The 18,591-nt window shown below is 48.0% G+C and overlaps 1 long non-coding RNA gene across 1 annotated transcript; it reads right to left on the reverse strand.

Annotated features, from left to right (window-relative positions):
* Nucleotides 1-3,392: 3,392 nt before the first annotated feature.
* On the reverse strand, nucleotides 3,393-18,499 carry LOC129150307 (uncharacterized). Its single transcript, XR_008557060.1, has 5 exons — nucleotides 18,244-18,499; nucleotides 14,633-14,717; nucleotides 12,355-12,453; nucleotides 11,708-11,849; nucleotides 3,393-3,778 (listed from the first exon to the last, which is right to left on the reverse strand). It is a non-coding gene; the product is annotated as an uncharacterized LOC129150307 (long non-coding RNA).
* Between the last annotated feature and the right edge of the window lie 92 nt (nucleotides 18,500-18,591).

Genomic DNA, 18,591 nt, shown 5'->3' on the forward strand with positions numbered 1-18,591 from the left:
AACCTTTTTTTTTAACTCACAGAAACAGCAATTTCATGTGGTTTAGTTCCAGTGTTTCTTGAGGGCTGAATTTGTCAGGGTTCTCCAAAGAACGGCGCAAACAACCAAGAAGTGTGATGGACGGCTGGGTAGATGGGTGGACGGGTTTATTTTAAGGAATTGACAAGTTCCCCCTGTTTGAAGGGACTGGCCAGTCTAAAGTCCACAGGCAGGCCGGCAGGCTGGACATTCAGGTCAGAGTTGACATTGCCGTCTTGAGCCCAAATTTTGCAAGCAAAGGGTGGGAAACTGAGGCAGGTTTCTATGTGACGGTTTTCAGGAGAATTTCTTCTTCAAGAAACCTCCGTCTTTGTTTTTAAAGCCTTCAACTGATTGGATGAGGCCCACCCACACATTATGGATGGCAATCTGCTTTACTTAGAGTCAGCTGATTCTAAGTATGAATCATATCTTTAAATACTTTCACAGCAACATCTACACTAGTGTTTCAGCAAACAGCTGGGTACCATGTCCTCGCCAAGTTGACAAAATTAACATTGCAAGTGCCAGTTACGTACTAGGCACTGTGCTGGGCGCTTAGGGCACGACTGACGAGATGATCAGAGGTGCCTGTTGGAGCGTACACTCTCGTTGAGAGACAAAACCCAAGATAATAAGTAAGTCACTGAATACTATGTTAAGAGGTGAAAATCATTGTAAGAGGAAAACAGTAGGCTAGGGGACATGGAAATTCAGGGGCGGGGAGGCACACCGGCAGAGAGGGGCTGGGTACACCTCACTGAGCGTGTAGGAGCTGAGCCATGGCCTGCGGAGTGAGGGGCCACTGTGCCCGTGTTCTGGGCAGAGGGGGCAGCCAGTTGTTTGTCGTGGTCTGGAAGGGAAAGGAGGGCAGTGTCCCTGGAAGAGTGACCGAGGCGGGGAGTGGCAGGAGATGAGCTCAGAGGTGCTGTGGGGCCTCGCAGCCTCTGCCAAGTGAGAAAACAGGGTTAAATCAGAGACACATGCATGTCATGTGCCCAGCATGGTGTCTGGCAGGAGCTGTCACCCTTCTTGGTGACCTAAGTCCTTGGACACAGGCCAGTGGACTCCAGGTTAGTGCTCTTTCCTGCCCCCTCTTGGAGTCTGTGCCCTGGGTTCCAACTTTACCCGTTCCATTCCCCAACAGGGATTTGGGGAGCCAAAGGGCCACCATGACAGTCTGGAGATCCAACAACACTTGCTGATACCCAGCATGAGAGGAGGCGGGAATACCCGGGCCAGCTGGAGGAGGGGCTGGTCCGATGTCCAGGCCACCCCCCCTCTCCGCCCTCTCACTGCTGTCGGAGCCCTGGCCTGCTCCCTTAGACCACCCGCAGCCCAGGCTTTGTTCCTGCATTTCCAAGAACCCTTTTCCTGACAAACAAAGCCCCCAGCCCCGCCTGCCGCCCAACAGGCACCTGAGGCCTCCAGGCCTGGGAATCAAAGCCTGTTTTGCAAAGGAGGCCGTGTGTTTGGAGAAACACCCATCCCCTGCTGCCCATTCCTTCAAAGAGCCCGCATTGTTCTTCGCCCAGAAGGCGCCTCCTGACTTGAGGGCAGGGTCCGGGCTGACGTGAGTGGACGTCTGATCTCAGGCCAGGCCCCCACCTCACTGGGGGAAGGGCGGGATGCCTGGGCCAAGCCAGGAGAGGTCTGCCCTCAGGGCACTGTGCTCCTTTCCCGCCCTCTGCCCACCTGAGCCCCCATCCCTTGTGTCCTGGCTGAGGCCGGGACAGGGTGGCCCAGCCCTTTTACCTGCCTAGATGGCAAAGCAGACCTAGAGGGACATCAGGACAAGAACTGGGTGTGCCAGGGCAGCGTGTCAGGGAGACTATGTGAAAGATGCCCTCATTTCACAGATTGTGAGACTGAGGCCAGAGAACAGATGGAGCAGGACCCGGAGCCCAGCTCGAGCTGGGGAGGACTGGGGGTCACTCTTCACCCTCAGTAATGATACCAGACCAAAACAGAGACCTTCTGACCCAAAGTTGGGTGCTCTTTTTTTTTTGAAGAAATATTTCATATATACTTTCCCCCCAGCGTTGTTTTCTTAACTTTGGGTAGCAGTAACCTTTACTTTAGATAAATCCTCTTAAAAGGGAGCAGGGGCCACAGAATTAGCAGTGGGGTGCGGGTGAGTCCTGATCACCTACTCGGAGGCACTCTGCCGCCTTCCCGATGAACTAGGCGGGGAAAGGGTATCGTGTGGAAAGAAGTCCTTAGCACAACCGTAGCAAACGTTTCATCAGTATTATGATCACATTGTTATTCCTACTTTCACTATTTGGAGGAGAGGGAGCAGGAGGGGCCGCAGTAAGGTGTGGCACTGTCTGTGGGAGCTGCTTCCCTGAGCAAACAGCAGCCGCTCCTTCCCGCCCTAAAGGGAGAAGGCAGGGGCCGTCGGGGAAGGGGGTGTTGCAGAGACTTTTGATCTCCAGCCTGAGATTTGCATTTCACCTAGTTGGCCTTCTGGGCATCAGGATGTTGTTGTGCTGGTCATCTTCCTCAGGCACCTTTTCACCATCGAGGTCACTTCTAGCCCGACATTCCTGGGAAATTCCACAAGACTAACCGGGCCAACAGTGTGGCCGAGTAGAAACTGTAGTGACACACCGAGTGAGCCACTTAACTTCTGAGACTTGCTTGAGTGACAAACAGGCACAGCCGTTAAGGGTTCCTCCGTGAGGTAGCCCTGTGTCTGTCCAAGGGAATCAACCTTCCCTCCTGAAAGACTGGTTGAGAGGGAGACACATGTGGACGAAAAGGGGCCACATACTAAACCTGACAAGCTCAGGGGAGACCTGAGCGGCAGGCCTGGCAAACTCCGAGACTTAAAGTTACCACAAAGGATGGTCTGAAATGAAACCTTCTTTAAACTGAAAGAAGTTTATGGTGGGGAGTCATGTCCTAAGGCAGTATTTTTCCCTAACAAAGGTTAATTTCCACTTTACCTAAGCCTGCTTGTCTTTTTGCACCTAGGATAGCATGGCTGATTTACATGCCTTTGGAAAAACAAAGTAACTTCCCTTTTTACAGACCCCTCAAAGCACAGAGCTGAGACCACACATCCTCTCATTATCATTGTTACCATGGTAATTGTTGACCGTTAACTACCCTGCACCCACCTAAGTAAAAGAAACGTTTCTATCATTTTACTTTTTATCCAGTCCCTGAGGTCCGCCCCCTTTTACTTTCTTCCACCTCCCTAACCTATCGCCAAGAGATTTCACATAACCCAGCTCCTCCTCTGATTGTAATGTATAAAACAAGGCGCAAAACTGCCATTCTCCGAGCACTATCTCAATCTGCTTCCTAGCATTTGTCGACAGTTTAACTTAAATAAGCTCACAAAAATCATTCACAGGGTAGAATTTTTCTCACATTGGCACACAGGAGCTCATGCCAAACGTGAAAGGACCAAGAGCAAACATCTGTTGAGGATCTGTCACCATCCTGGGGACTTTCATGCCACTCATTCAGTGAGTCCTCCCAACCACCTTGCACCTCCATTTTTGCAGATGAGGGCACTGAGGTTCAAAGAAGTAAAGTTGGTTGTCCAAAGTGACCCAGCTAGTCAGGGAGTGAGCTGGGATTTGAACCCATCTGCTTCTGATTGAGACATCATCCTCCTCCTACTGTAGGACCCACTGCCTCCCTCTATCTTCTTCACCATCATCAATGCACCGTTCTGAAGCGCCATGCGCTGGGCCCTCTGCTAATGGCATCATCCCCGGCATCAGTAGTCTCGTTTATTCTTCACCTAAGGTGGAGGCAGAAGATAGAGGAGGAGACTGAGTTTCAGAGAGTGGCCACCACCTGCCTGAGGTCACACAGTTCTGGAATGAGAGAGCCGAGACTTGTCATCTGTCCTATTGGGCTCCAGAAACTCTAGTCCTTAATGCCTGTAACCGCCCTGCCTCTCCTCCTACCCTCTGGCTAGACTCTGAACAACACAGTAAGAAGAATGATGGTGTGTGTTAATGGTATGGGGGTCTGTACTTCAGAGGGTGTTTAATTCTTATAAGGACCCTTCCTGAGTAGGAGTCAGGGAAAGCTTCTTGGTGGAAGGGACCTTTTGAGCCAAAACATGAAAGAAAACATCTAGGGGATTGGGACAAGGTCATTGTGAATCGAAGTATGAAAAGAAGAAGGAGGAGGAGAAGGAGGAAAAGGAGAAGGAGAAGGAGAAGGAGGAGGAGGAGGAGGAGGAGGAGGAGGAGGAGGAGGAGGAGGAGGAGGAGGAGGAGAAAGACAGGCTGTTAGGCTAATTACAGAAAGAAAAAGTGTCAGGTTACCACATCAATATATTCACTCATTCACCCACTTGGTTATTCACCACTTCCCTCGGTGAAAGGTTAACATGGTGGTGTGGCATTGGCAGGCTAAATAGCAGACGGTGATTTAAGAAAAATTGAGCCTGGGGGAGGGGGAAGGAGTGGGCTGGAAGAGGTTAATGGGGGGAAAAGGAGGACCTATGTAATACTTTCAATAATAAATATATATTTATATATTTTAATATATATATATATTTTATTGATTTTTTACAGAGAAGAAGGGAGAGGGATAGAGAGTCAGAAACATCCATCAGCTGCCTCCTGCACACCCCCCACTGGGGATGTACCCACAACCAAGGTATATGCCCTTGACCGGAATCGAACCCGGGAACCTTCAGTCCACAGGCTGACGCTCTATCCACTGAGCCAAACTGGTCAGGGCAATAAATATATTTTTTTAAAAATAACAAATAATAAAAAGAAAAAGAAGAGAGAAACTGAATTTATTTAAGGACAGGGAATGGGATATCCAAAGGGAAGGGCTACACAATACAGAGTCAATGGGACATTGGGTCCAAGATGGCAGCCAAAATATACTTGGGACAGTGAAACAAGGAAGGGCATAGAAGAAGCACCAGGAAAGCCTAGGCTGGGCTGCTCTGGCTCACTGAGAAGTCAGAGAAAAGTGGGCCTTGGAGACAGGTTCAGGGGGTGAGCCCAGGATGAGCTGCCACTGCCCATTGCTCCCCTGGTTGCAAGTCTCATGGGGACTCAGAGGTTGGAGATAGGTGCCAGTGGAGGAATGGTATGGGCGTGCTCCTTGGAGGAAGAACACGCACTGGGTTCTTTGTCCTGAGCATATTTAACTCTTTCTTGCAAGTGGGAATCTTAGGGGAGATCTCAGGGGAGGGTCTCAATAGAATATTCATCAGATTTCCAGGTGAGCTCTTTCGGGTCATGGTCTCCACTGATTGGTCAGCGCCAGGGCAGGGGGTCATTAGTCAATGTAGCTGGTCCTGAGGCAGCCAAGGCGCCACTTGTCTGGTTTTCCTGCTTTTCTGGGCCTGGAGCTGAAATACAACTGAGGCCTAGATGTTATCTTTAAGGAGGAAAAGGTCAAAGGGTCTAAACTGCCAGACCAGCAATATGCTAGGAGAGGAAAGGTTACCCTGGGGGTGAGGTTCTTGTTTTTCCAGTTTCACCCCTTGCTAGGCATCCGGAGCTTTCTACCCTGATGAGTTTCTGTATCTGGCCCATCGTCCTTACTCTGGGGGTCTAACATTCTGGGAGTTTATCTAATACACAACTTCACCTTAAACCCTGTTGACAACCATAATGGCTTGACAACCACAAAACCCCCAACATGAACATCCCACCATCTGACCACAACCTCCATTCTTCCCACAAGGCCTTTGCATCTGCTCTGCATCACACTGACCCTCTAATTTCTTCCCGTCTATCACCCCTCTTCTACCTCATGATCTTTTTTTTCCCCAGCCCCAGTAACCATTTCCACTCTAAGTTTCTATGAGTTTGACTTTTGTTGTTTTGTGTTATTTGTAGAATCCACATAAAAGTGATACCATGCAGCATTTGTCTTTCTCTGACTTACTTCACTTAGCATACACCTTTAATGTCTATGCATGTTGTCACAAAATGGCAGGGTTTCCTTCTTTTTCATGGCTGAGTAATAATCCATACTCCATATACCACATCTTCTTTATCCATTCATCCATTGACGGACACTTATATTGTTTCCATGTCTTGGCTATTGTGAATAATGTTGCAGTAAACACGGGGTGTAGATATCTCTTCAAGATTCTGTTTTCATTTCCTTTGGATAAATACTCAGATGCGGAATTACTGGATCACATGGTAGTTCTATTTTTAATTTTGTGAGGAACCTCCATGCTGTTTTCCACAGTGGCTATACCAACTGACATTCTCACCAACAGTATACAAGGGTTCCCTTTTCTCCACATCCTCATCAACACTTGTTATCTTTTGTGGGGTTTTTTTGTTCGTTTGTTTTGGGGTTTTTTTGTTTTTTTTTTTATGATAGCCATTCTAACAGGTGTAAATCATGTTCTTTCTTACAGCTCAGAGTCAAGGCCCAATATTTCAATAACAGCCTTGCCAGTGCCATGAATTCTCTTGGCCCTCTGTCTTTAGATCTCACTGGTGGAGTAAATCCCTCCCTATCTTCTTTCTCCATGACTATGGCCAGCAGCCACACACTGCTGAGACCAGCACACCACAGGGCAGAGGGATCCCCACCTCCAATGGGCTCTGGACACTGCCCATATCAACTCTTACCAATGACCACTTCACACCTTCACCACACTCCTCAAACATGCATACTTTGCCTTCATTCTCATTAGTGACAGCGAAAGAAGGCACCATTCTTATATTCACACACACACACACACACACACACACACACACACACACCCTCTTCTTTTTCCCTTCTGTTTCAACATGGGAGCTGTCATTTTCATCAAAAGAGAATTCTCACCTGGATTTTGCTACCTTCCTTCTCCCTTCTTCCGGAACTGTGTATTTCTTATTATCCCTTTTTAGTCTTGGATTTTCTCTCTCTACTTCTCCATTAGTCTTTAAACACAGTCAAACCACCTTGTTAGACAAAAACAAAAGCCAACTCCTTCAACCTCACATCCCCTCCAGCAACCACTCCGCCTTTCTTATCTCCACTGCCATCCTCAAAGGGGTTGTCTGCACTCTGTCTCCACGTCCTCGCCTCCACTCACCTTTTCTGACAGCTTCGGTGAGGTATAATTGACACAATAAACCTCACATGTTGGAAATGTATAATTTGGTAAGTTCCTCCATATGTATACACCAGAGAAACCACCACCATGATGCCAATGAACAACCCTGCAAGTCTCTTTGTGCCCTTTTATAAACTTCATGTTCCATCACTCACGAAAACACACCTGATAAAGATGCTAGTGAGCTGCAGCTCACTAAATCCAATGGAAAAGGGCTAACTGCCTCTTAGACAGCTCGGCAATGCCTGTCCAAAACCAGACTCAAGGGCTTATTCCCACAACCCTGTTCTTCTTCTACCACCACCGTTCAAGTGCTAATGCAAACCAGGAGCCTAGGAATTGCTCTTTTTTTGTTATTGTTAATCTTCACCGGAGGATATTTTTTCCATTGATTTTTAGAAAGAATGGAAGGGAGGGAGGGGGGAGAGAGAGAAACATCGATATGAGAGAGACACATCTATTGGCTGCCTCCTGCGTACACCCTGACCAGGGCCAGGGCTGGGGATTGAAACTGCCACCCAAGTATGTGCCTTTGACCAGGAATCAAACCCTCGACCCTTCAGTGCGCAGGCCGACACTAACCACTAAACACCACCAGTCAGGACAGGAATTGCTCTTGATACACTTAGGAAATGCTTTACCAAGTACCATCCATCCCTTGATTATCTCTCGTCCCTCCTCCCCATCTCTATCATCACCACCTTAACTCAAAACTTCATCACTCACCCACAGCATAGCAATGGTCTTCTAACTTCACCTCCAAACTGAAGCCAGAGAGATCGTTGTTGAAAGTGTGACTATGTCATCCCCACCCCCACTTAAGATATAGACAAAGACTGAAATCCAAACAGCCTTCAAGACCTATGAGGTCTGGCTTCTTCTGCTCTCCAGCCCCACTTGACCCCTGGGCTCTCACCACACTGGCCTCTTTTCAGTACCTTTGACCAACCGGGTTCCCCCATCACAGGGCGGTGCACATGTCATTACTTATCCAGAATGTTCTTCCCACTCATGCTTCAGGCCTTGGTTTAATTATCACTTCCTCAGGGAAGCCCTCCCTGACTTTCTTTAGTTGATTGAATTGCCTTGTCACATCTTCACTTAGCACTCTATACCTCACTTTGCAGTATGTGCCACAGTTGTGACTCAATTTTCTGTGTGCTAATGTTTTCCTTACAATATCATTTCCCTTTCTAAATTCTTCGGAAAGGGACTGGATCTTTTGCTCAGCATGGTATTCTCAATGCCTGGCCTAATGGAACTAGTCCCCAGCATTAGTACTAAATAGGTGTTAAATTAATGAGCATATAGTGAGCATCTACTGTGTGTTAAGCTCTTCTGTATATCTGCTTGCATTTAATCCTCACAGCAACCTTGGCAGGTGCACATTTTGCTCTTTATAGATGAGGTCATCAAGGCTCAGAGAAGCTAAGAAACTTACCCATGGTCACACAGTTAGAGGTAATTGAGCCTGAGCAAGAAGAACCAGGTCAGTGTGACTCTACGCCACAGTTCTTATCAGTTTCCCCAGCTGCCTGGAAGGGGGAGAAAACATTCTCTTACTCTCTCTGTTCTCTGAGGGTCTATGCGTACCAGGTGCTCTATAGCATTACCTCAGTTCATTCTCAGAATCAGGCTGTCAGCTGGGTGTTTACCCTTCTCCAAATGCAGATACAGAGAGATTACGTGATACAGAGAGATTGAGATACAGAGGGATGATGCCAACAGCCCCAAATTACTCAGCAAAATAGCAGAACTGGGTTTCTAACCTAAGGTACCAGGCTCCTTTCATTGCACCAGGCATGATGGGACAGGTAAGTGACAACATAGCCAGATGAAGGGTTTTTCTGCCCCCATCAAAGGACCGAACTGGCTTCTGGGCATCTTCCCTGACTCACACTTGCCAGCTTTCATCATCCTGGCTTTGAGAAACACTTGTGCCTGCAACTACTCCGTTGACCCAAGATCCTGGCATCAGAGACTTTCCAACCAAGGAGGAAGCAAAGGTAGGAGCCATGACACATCCCTGGTGGCAAGATGGAAGAAGACAGCTTGGTCCTGGAGTCGACCTTTTACTTCAGCTTAAAAAGAAATTGTTCTTTGGGTGGCTTTTCAAAGACAGTTTATGTCAGCCATTACCCTCCCTCCTGGGCACAGTGTGGAAGCACAGGTGGGTGGGGCCCTGGCTCACAGTGCTAGGTGCCTGTGGGCTCTGGGCAGAATCAGCCAGTTCCAGCTGGATAGAACTGAGAGCCCTTGGGCACTGGAGCTGCTTGGGCCTGAGCCTGCCTGTCTGACGGGCTAGTAGGTGAGAGAAGCAAGCCAGCTGCCGAGGCCTGTGCTGCAGAGGCCTGCGTGAAGGGTGGGGTTCCTAGTTCCAGAAGGCTAAGTGACAGAACCACCATCTGGGCCTCCCCATAGAGGACCCACTAACGCCATCATGGTTTCCTTTGCTCATGCCTTTATTGAAGAGATAACCACATTGAGCAATGCCTCTCGAATAATTTGCAACACATCTCAGATCCATCTTTTTGTATTACTGCACTTGAGTGTCAAAGCAGTGCCAAATTGCTGCGACATGTTTCTAAATGCTTACTCAGAATTTTGGTATTTAGTTCACTGGGGACTGGTCACAGAGTTTGCAGACCAGCACAGGCCTGGGACCACACTTTGAGTAGCACTAAAATCGGCTAAGATTTAGGGGAGGGGTGCGTGGGGAGACCCAAGAATGAAAAAGACCTTGTCTGCTGCTCTGGAGTAGCAGAGGTTCTGGAGACAGCACCTGGTTTGGAATCGTGCCGTACCAGGTACCAGCTGTACAGCCCGGGCCGAGGCACTTCTGTAGGCTGAGCCTCCGTTTCTTTATCTGGAAAATGGAGGTACTTAGTATGTAGTTTCTTTCTTCCCAGTGTCTGGACAGAGAGCATCTGACTTCCCTTTGTGTTTGGGTGACCACTTTCCTTGGCTTCAGGGATGGTTCCATAACCTAAGAGTGGCCAGTTAGCAGTTTCAATCAATCTGCGCATATTTCGGGGCCCATATCCCAGGAGAGCCACTAAAAGTCTATCTTGGGTGCCATGCTGGATGTGTGAGGGAAGAGATGCTCTTTTTCTGCTGGGGTTGCTAAGCACAAGGAGAGTCTTTCTAAAAATAAAGCCAGTGTAGAAGACAGCTGAGACAGAGTTTGGAGAGAAAGGCTCCTGGTAATAGTGTTTGAGTGCCTGGGTCCAGATGAGCTTCCACCAGCCCCTCTTTTCCTTCTCCCTGTCACTGTCCTTGGTCACACTCCATCAGCTCTCCTCCTCCTCTCTGGGCTCCCTGCTGACATATACATGTGTCCAGGACGGGTAAGGTCAGAGAATGCCATCTGAGGTCAAAAGGTACAGACCGGCCATGAAACTTGGGATAAACCATTTCCTGTCTCTGGATCTCGGTCTTCTCCTTGGTCAAATGTGGGTGTTGTCTATCTCAGGCTCTCAGGGTTCTCAGGGACTTGGCACAGCCATAAGCAAACATAATTTAGAAGCTTAAAGAGCTGAGCATTTACCCAGGACTGTTGCTGGCATTTTACTGATTTCCTGAGGCCATGTGACACGTGCAGGTAGGTATAGTGTAGCGAAAGGGCTTGTTCAAAAAGATCTGATCTCCACGTATTAGCTGTGACACGGTGCCTATGGTTCAGCCTTTCTAAGTCCTTGTTTCCCCGTTTTTAAGAGTGATAATGCAGATGAAGCACACGGTACAAAGTAGGTGATTTAAAACTGGACTTCATGCCCTAGTCAGTTTGGCTCTGTGGCTGTTCTGTGGCAGCAGGATCGAGGGACAGATCAGATTTGGTGAACAAATATTCTGATTTCCTTGTCCCCCTGTGGGACAATTCTGAAGCATGTTCTGCACCATCTCCCAGAAGGTCCCCAGTGGAACTGAGCCCAGTTAGCCAAGTGGTAATTTGTTCATCTTTTATTGGCTTTCCTCCCCTCTCTGTCTCTCTTCCCCACTCCTTCACTATGCTTTCTGGGGACATCCTCTCAAACACTTACACCTAAATCCTTCATTCAGCATCTGCTTGGCAGGGTCCCCAAATTAGGACACTTTCAAAACTCAAGTCCCATCATACCCTTTCATGCACCCTTAACTATAGCCAACTTAAATTATAAACTACATGCCTCATGCACTCATTCTTCTGTGGTTTTGTTCTTTCTGTGCCTGTTCCCTAGAAGCCCTTCTGGCTTTCATCTCTTTTTTGTTTGTTTGCTTCTAAGGACCAGCCCAGGTTCCATTTATTTCATGATAAGCAACAAAGAATGATTGCTCGGCCGTTTGAACTCCCAGAGCAGTCCACTAAATTCCCCTGGTATGATCTCTGTCCAGGCGTCCTGACCTAGTGGAATCTGCTAACAATCTCCTGTGGCCCCCACCACTCCTAAGGTTCAACCATAACTAGACCTTATCACCCAGAACTGCTCCAGCTCTGGAATTTTAAACTCCAGGGTGATGCTGATGTGGGAGAGGGGAAATTTTCCCCTTTTTCCTTCTCAGTTCTCTGGCTGGTCTAATCTCACCACTTTTACTTCCACCAGATCCCACAGAGAAAGGGGGGAAGGCTAACATAGTAAGAACTCTGACCTTCTTCAGTTTGTATGAGATGCCCCAAGATCTCTTCATTTGCCACAAGGCCAGTGTGAACCGTGTCCAGCTAGTAAGGCCTCCTGGCTGGCTCGCCAACTGTGGGGAAGGGATATTTCCCCTCTTGGTTCTTCTGGCTGGTCTAATAATCAAATTGACATGAGACAGATTAACAAGAGAAAGTAACAAAATTTAATTACTTATGTTCATATGGGGATTCCATAAGAATTTGGGGCCCAAGGACAGATCAGGCAACTAAGGCTTATCTGCCATCTTGAGCTAAGGAGAAACCAGGCTTGTGGTTTGGGACCTCTTAGGGAAGGAAGACAATTCACATGGAGATGGAAAAACAAATGTTTGTTAAACAAATGTTTGCTGGGCCATCTTTAACAGTGGAACACTGGAGGACTTTGGTCAAAGAGGCCTTGCGAGGTTCCTCCCTGTCATATATACTGGTTCATATTAAAGTATGGTTACTTATGATGATAGCTTCCTTCCTGGAGCAGGTCCTTTCTAAATTTGTTTGGGCTGTTAGGGAGATGGTCAATGGTTTGTCCTGAGTCCTCTAGTTCTTAAAAGTAACTTGCTTAAAATAACCAATATCCAAAAAGGCATATTTTGGGGTAGCAGTGTCTGCTCTCCCTCACCACAGATATTCTTCTCTCATCCTCTTCCTCCAGGGACATCAGCTCTGTGAGGTTATCAAGGTCCCCAATCTTCTCCCTGTCTCTTGGCCCCTTCCATTCCTCCAATTGTAAAAACAAACGAACGAAAACCAGTTCTGGGTCAGTTCACTTATCAGCTTCCCCAGTTCCCTCTCTACTCCTGACCTTAGAAGAAGTGCAAAGTGGTTGAGGGCACCCACAGGATTTACCAGGATGGGAACCCTGGCTCTACTACATACTTCTGTAACCTTGGGCAAATTGCATAAGTTTGTGGTCTGCAGACTCTTCATCTGGAAAAGAGAAAAATAATAAAACATACCACTCAGGTGGAGGGTTCTGTTTCTATAACAAGATATGGCAAACCCTCAATAACTTGATTATGTTGACATTGCCTTTGTATCTGCATGGCTACTTCATTGGGTCGGTAGGGGAACTAAATAAAATAAGGCACTTAGAATTGTGCCAGGCCCAGGATAGCCACTCCATAAATGTTGGCTGCTATCATTATTGCTGAATTTGTTTCTTGGGCTGCCATAACAAATTACCACAAACTGAATGGTTTCAAACCACAGAGATGTATTATTTCACGGTCCTGGAAGCTAGAAGTCTTAAAATAAGGTGTCTGCTGGGTTGGCTCATATATATATCAAATAATATATATATTTATATGTTATATTTTTATTGATTTCAGAGAGGAAGGTAGAGGGAGAGAGCGATAGAAACAGCAATGATGAGAGACAATCATTGATCGGCTACCTTCTGTGCACCCCCTACTGGGGATCGAGCCTGCAACCCAGGCATGTGCCCTGACCAGGAATCGAACTCATGACCTCCTGGTTCATAGGTTGATGCTCAACCACTGAGCTACATCAGCCAGGCTGGGTTGGCTCCTTTTAAGTCTCTGAAGGAGAATTGATTCATGCCTCCCACCTAGCTTCTGGTGGCTGCTGATCCTTGGTTTATAGCTGCATAACTCCAATGTCTGCCTTTGCATTGACATTGCCTTTTCCTCTGTCTCAGTCTCAAATCCCTCTGACTTTCTCTTTCAAACACACTTGTCATTATACACAGGGTCCACCGTAAATCCAGGATGACTTCATCTTGACATCCTTAACTTAATTACATCCACAAATATTTTTCTAAATAAGTTCACATTCATAGGTTCCAAGGGTTAGGACTTAGATATAGCATTTTGGGGGTCAGTGTTCGGCCCACGACAATGGTCATTACAAAAACTTTCACTGGAGAAGTAAATTAAAGTCAGATTGCATTAAGAATTAAGAGACAAGGGGAGATGAGAAATGTAAATAATTATTTGAGAGACTTGGTTAAGAAGAATGCAGATGGAGATGGAGCTGGTAGACACTTACTTGAGCCTCTTGGAGGGAAGAAGAAAAAAAAAGATGGTAAAAAAGGAGGAAGCGCTTGAAGATACAAGAAAGAGGAGAGATGCAGTAGAGCGAGGAGCAGGCCCCAGAGCAGAGTCAAGGCTGAATGCTGAATGCGTGACTCAGTAAAAACCAGCAGGATGGGCCAGCCACGGACTGACAGCAGCCACAAAACAAGTCAGAACAGAAGAAAAAGAGTGAGCCAAGGAGCCACCAAAGACAAGATAAAACATAACCAACCAAATACTGGAAAGGCCTGCGACTTAAAAGAGCTGAGCCAGAGATCACCTCTTGAGCAGTTTAAAAACGTTTTCACCAGTTTCTCCTCTGAAGCTCCCAATACTGCTGGAGGGCAAGCAGAATTATGACACCCCTGGGTGGAGAAAGAAACCGAGACCCAAAAGGCCTTGGGGGTCAACAGGTAGTTGGTGTTACTAAAGGACACACTGAGCCCCCAGCTGAGGCAGGGAGTCCAGGGAAGGCCTGGGGACCCTCTCGAATGGAGGCCCCACCCAGCAGGAGGCACACTTTCATACTGTTGCTCACATTCCTATTTGCACTCTCCTGCCTGGGCTTCTAGAGATGGGTCTTCCCTGGTTGTCAACCTGTTGGATCTTTCTCGGGACCCTTTCCAGAGTACCTCTTCTTCCTCCAACCCTTTACAGATTCAAAACCAATGGATTCGCCTTATTCCCTCCCAAACTGGCTCTTCCTCCTGTATTCTTTACTGGGTGATCAACAACCACCAGCCACAAACCTGCCTCTGCCTGCCCCAAACATCCTGTCAATCACCAAGTACCGTCTCCTGCCTCCTAAATACCTTATGAGCCCGCTCCCTCTCTCCATCCCAAAGCCTTGTCGCCCTGTCTTACCTGAACCCTGCAATAGGCTCCCGTCAGGTCTCCCTGCCTCTTGGCTTCTCCAGTCCATCTTCCAAACTACTACTCCATGATCTTCCTAAATCACAAGGATGATGTTCTTACTCACCAGTTCAAAGACTTCTGCTGGCTTCCCACCTCTGTGGGGTAAAGCACAAACTAACTTTCATAGCCCTTTATGATCAGCCCCCTGCCATATTCTCTGGCCTCATTAACCCTGAACACATCCCACCTGCACCGGCTTTCCCAGTCCTACCTCTACAGTCTTCATTCCTCTTCTCCTCTGAGACTCAGCCCAATAGCTCAGGTGGGCATAGATATTTTTCCCATCCCACAAACAAGGAAACTGAGACTCACAGTGACCAGGCAGCTAGTGATGAACAGGACTAGAGCTTGAGCCCAGCCCTAAATGACTATCCCTGGGCTAGTGTTCTCCCAGCCACCCCCTCCCCCACCCCCCTTGAGAAAGGAGAAAGAGGACACTTCCTGAGAAAGATTAGGCCCCAGGGAAGCCACTTTTCACCTATCACCTCATTCCCAACCCTGGAAGGTGAGTAATACGCCCCCAATATGTGAAGGAGGAAAGTGAAGCCCAAAGAGTCTAAAGACCTTTCTGAGGTCACATAGTGAGGCAAGTCCAAGGGGACCCACAATGTCCAGGAACAGACTCGCCCCTGTGGAGGGCTCCCCCACCCCCACCTCCCTGCCACACTCATCTCAGAGGGCTCAGGGTTGTGGGTTGAAAATGATGTGAAGACACATAGGGGAAAACTCGACAAGGACGGCGGCAGCGGCAACCAGAGAAGCGACAAAGGCCTGGAGCAGACCTTACCCTCGCACATTCAGAAGGAACCCACCTGCCAATGCCTTGATTTCAGACTTCTAGCCTCCAGAACTGTGAGGCAATCAACTCTTGTGGGTTTTTTAAACCACCCAGTTTGGGGCACTTTTTTTTACAGCAGCACCAGTAAGTGAATACAAAGAAGAAAACGGCCACCCACCCCAAAAAGAAGAGATAGTTTTAAACAAATTATATTTGTGATTTTAGAATTTCTAGCCTTAGCCCTGGCTGGTGTGGCCCAGTTGGTTGGAGTGATGCCCTGTATAACTGAAGGTCGTGGGTTCAGTTACAGGTCAGAGCACATACCTAGGTTGCAGGTCAATCCCCGGTCAAGGCGTGTACAGAGGGCAGCAGATTGATGTTTTCTCTCACATTGATGTGGTGTGTGTTTTTTTCCTCTCTCTCTCTCCCTCTCTATAAAATCAATAAGCATATCCTCAAGTGAGGATCTTTAAAAAGTTTTTTTTCTAGCCCTGGCTGGGTAGCTCAGTTGTTTAGAGCATCATCCCGATATGCCAAGGTTTCAGACTCGATCTCTGGTCAGGGCACATACAAGAAGCAACCAATAAATGCATCAATAAGTGGAATAACAAATCAATATTCCTCTCTCATTCTCTCTCTCTCTTCTTTCTCTCTCTCTCTCTCATTTCTTCTCTCTCTTTAAAATCAATTTTAAACATTTCTAATGTTTTTATTATTATATCCTTCTATTGAAGAAAATTTGGAAAGGATCAGAAAGTATGAAGAAGAAAACTAGCCCAGCCGGAGTGGCTCAGTGGTTCAGTGTTGAACTATGAACCAGGGGGTCAAGGTTCGATTCCCAATCAGGGCACATACCCTGGTTTCAGGCTCCATCCCCAGTAGGGGTCATGCAGGAGGCAGCTGTTCAATGTGTCTATCTCACTCTTTCTCTATAAAGTCAATAAAAACGTATTTAAAAAAAAGAAAGAAAGAAAACTAAAAGTACACTTCCTCTTTGGAAGTGGAATCTCTGGGGCAGTGGCGGGGACAACTCATGCCCTCTCATTTCACACTTAGCATTTTGGTGAATTTCCTTGAATGTGTGTGGGGAATGTTGTCCCTTCCCTCCTCCCCCCCCCCCCCCTGCCCAATGCAGTTACTAGAATCTCCCTGGCAAAGCTGCTGTGATGCTTGAATGAGAAACTGGGTCCAGTGCTTAGCACAGGATAGAGCACGCAGCCCAGCACTATGAATGGTAGATATTGTGCCTATTTATACAGACATTGCATAAAATTGGAGTCATGCTATTTTCACTTCCCCTTTTCACTTCCCAGCATATCTTGAGTGTTTCCTCATACGCTTAATATTCACCAAGTGCCTAATATTTCATTTCTGCACAGCTTTCCATCTATGAATCTATTTACCCAATTTCCTGTCATTGAACATTCAGGGAATTTCCAACTTTCCCTTGTTATAAATAAGGCTGGGATAAATAATCTTTGATTTTAGGATATATTCTGGAAGTTAAATCGCTAAATCAAAGGATAACTCTTTTAGCCCTGGCCAGTGTGGAGCATTGTCCTGTGCACCAAAAGGTGGGGGTTCAATTCCCGGTCAGGGCACATACCCAAATTGTGGGTTCGATCCCAGTCGGGGTGCCTGCAGGAGGCAGCCTAACCTGTTTCTCTCTCTCTCATTAATCGTTCTCTCTCTCCCATGCTCTCTCTAAAAATCAATTAAAAATATATTTTTTTAAAAGTCTAACTCTTTTAAAAGAGTTTGTACATGCACACTGCCAATGGTCCTGCAGAAACGTTCCTCAGTTCCCCTCCGCAGAGGAAAAGGCACTGGCTTCCTCACCGACATCTGGTGTCCTTGTTATTTTCATCTTGACCAATTCTATAGGAAAGAAAAGCCGGCATCTCCTTTTCTTTGTACTTCGGAATTTCTAGCATTTTCGTCAAGTTTTTATATTTCCTCAGTGAATTACGTTAATCATCCTTTGCCCACAGTGTCCTTCTGTCAGTTCCTCTCATTGTTACGGGTTTAACAGGACTTGAAAGGGCCGCTGTAGATGGGAACCCCAGGGCAGCTTCCTTCCCGCCCTTCTGACCCTCCTCTTCCCACACTCCCATCCTCACCAGCCGTCCTCGGTCCCCAGGGGACCTTTGTCATTCAAACTAGTCTTTGTTTCCCAGGGCCTGGGAAAGCCAGCTCTCCCGGCCCTCTCTACCTTTTGCTAGGTTTCCGCCCGAAGCCCCACATTCCTTCGGGCCCGCATCTCAGGTCTCTCACCACGCCCTCCCTGCACGCTCTCTCCTTTAAATTCCTCCACCAGGTGCAAAGCCACAGGGGCCCCCGCCTGACGTGGCCTCGTGCAAGAATCCCAGCCCTGCCCAGTTCTGGCCCGAAAGGCGGAGTGGGGTGGGGTGGGATGGGAGTTGGGGGAGCTCGGGGAAATGGGGAGCGGTTCAGAGAGCCAGTTGTCCCAGGGGAGGCCTTGTGGAAAAAGGCACCAGTGTCAAGTGGGGGAAAGAGCATGTTTTAAGGTGGCAATGAGGGGGAAATGCAACATGATGCGTAAAGCACGAAATTCAGGGGCACAGACCACCACAAAACCCCGAGCATCAGGTAGGGCTACTCCAGGAGGGACAGGCCTTGGAAGGGTCTGGCTGCCACTTGTGCCTGGAGTGTATCAGCCTGGGCAAGGGCTGGGAGGCCAGAGGTTCTGGCTGAGCAGGTCGTGCAAATGAAGGGTCTCAGGTCACCCAAGAAGTCCCAAGAGTAGGTGGCAAGGACTGACCAGCTCAGACAACCGTTCAGGCAGCCGACAGGGGCACGGGGGCTCCGGGAACCTGGGTGTTCTTTCCGGCCTGGCTCCAGTGTCACTCATTCACTCCCCCGCGGGAGACCTCTGTGGGGAAGACGGAGCCTGGCTGCCCAGGGTGCGGGCCCCGCCCTCAATCTTGAGGGGTGACCAGCCGCGACCCGGATCGAGCAGCCACGGGGGTTGCCCGAGCAGAGTGACTGAAACTGGGAGTCAGAGGGGGCTTCCCAGAAGCAGACTCTGAGCTGGGCCTTGGGGTTCCCGTTTGTCAGGCAGTGGGGGTGGGAAAGGGCAGGTGGCCTGAATCCTGAAGGGAAAGTACAG

This window comes from Eptesicus fuscus, chromosome 9, assembly GCF_027574615.1.
Source record: "Eptesicus fuscus isolate TK198812 chromosome 9, DD_ASM_mEF_20220401, whole genome shotgun sequence".
NCBI classification, from domain to species: domain Eukaryota; kingdom Metazoa; phylum Chordata; class Mammalia; order Chiroptera; family Vespertilionidae; genus Eptesicus; species Eptesicus fuscus.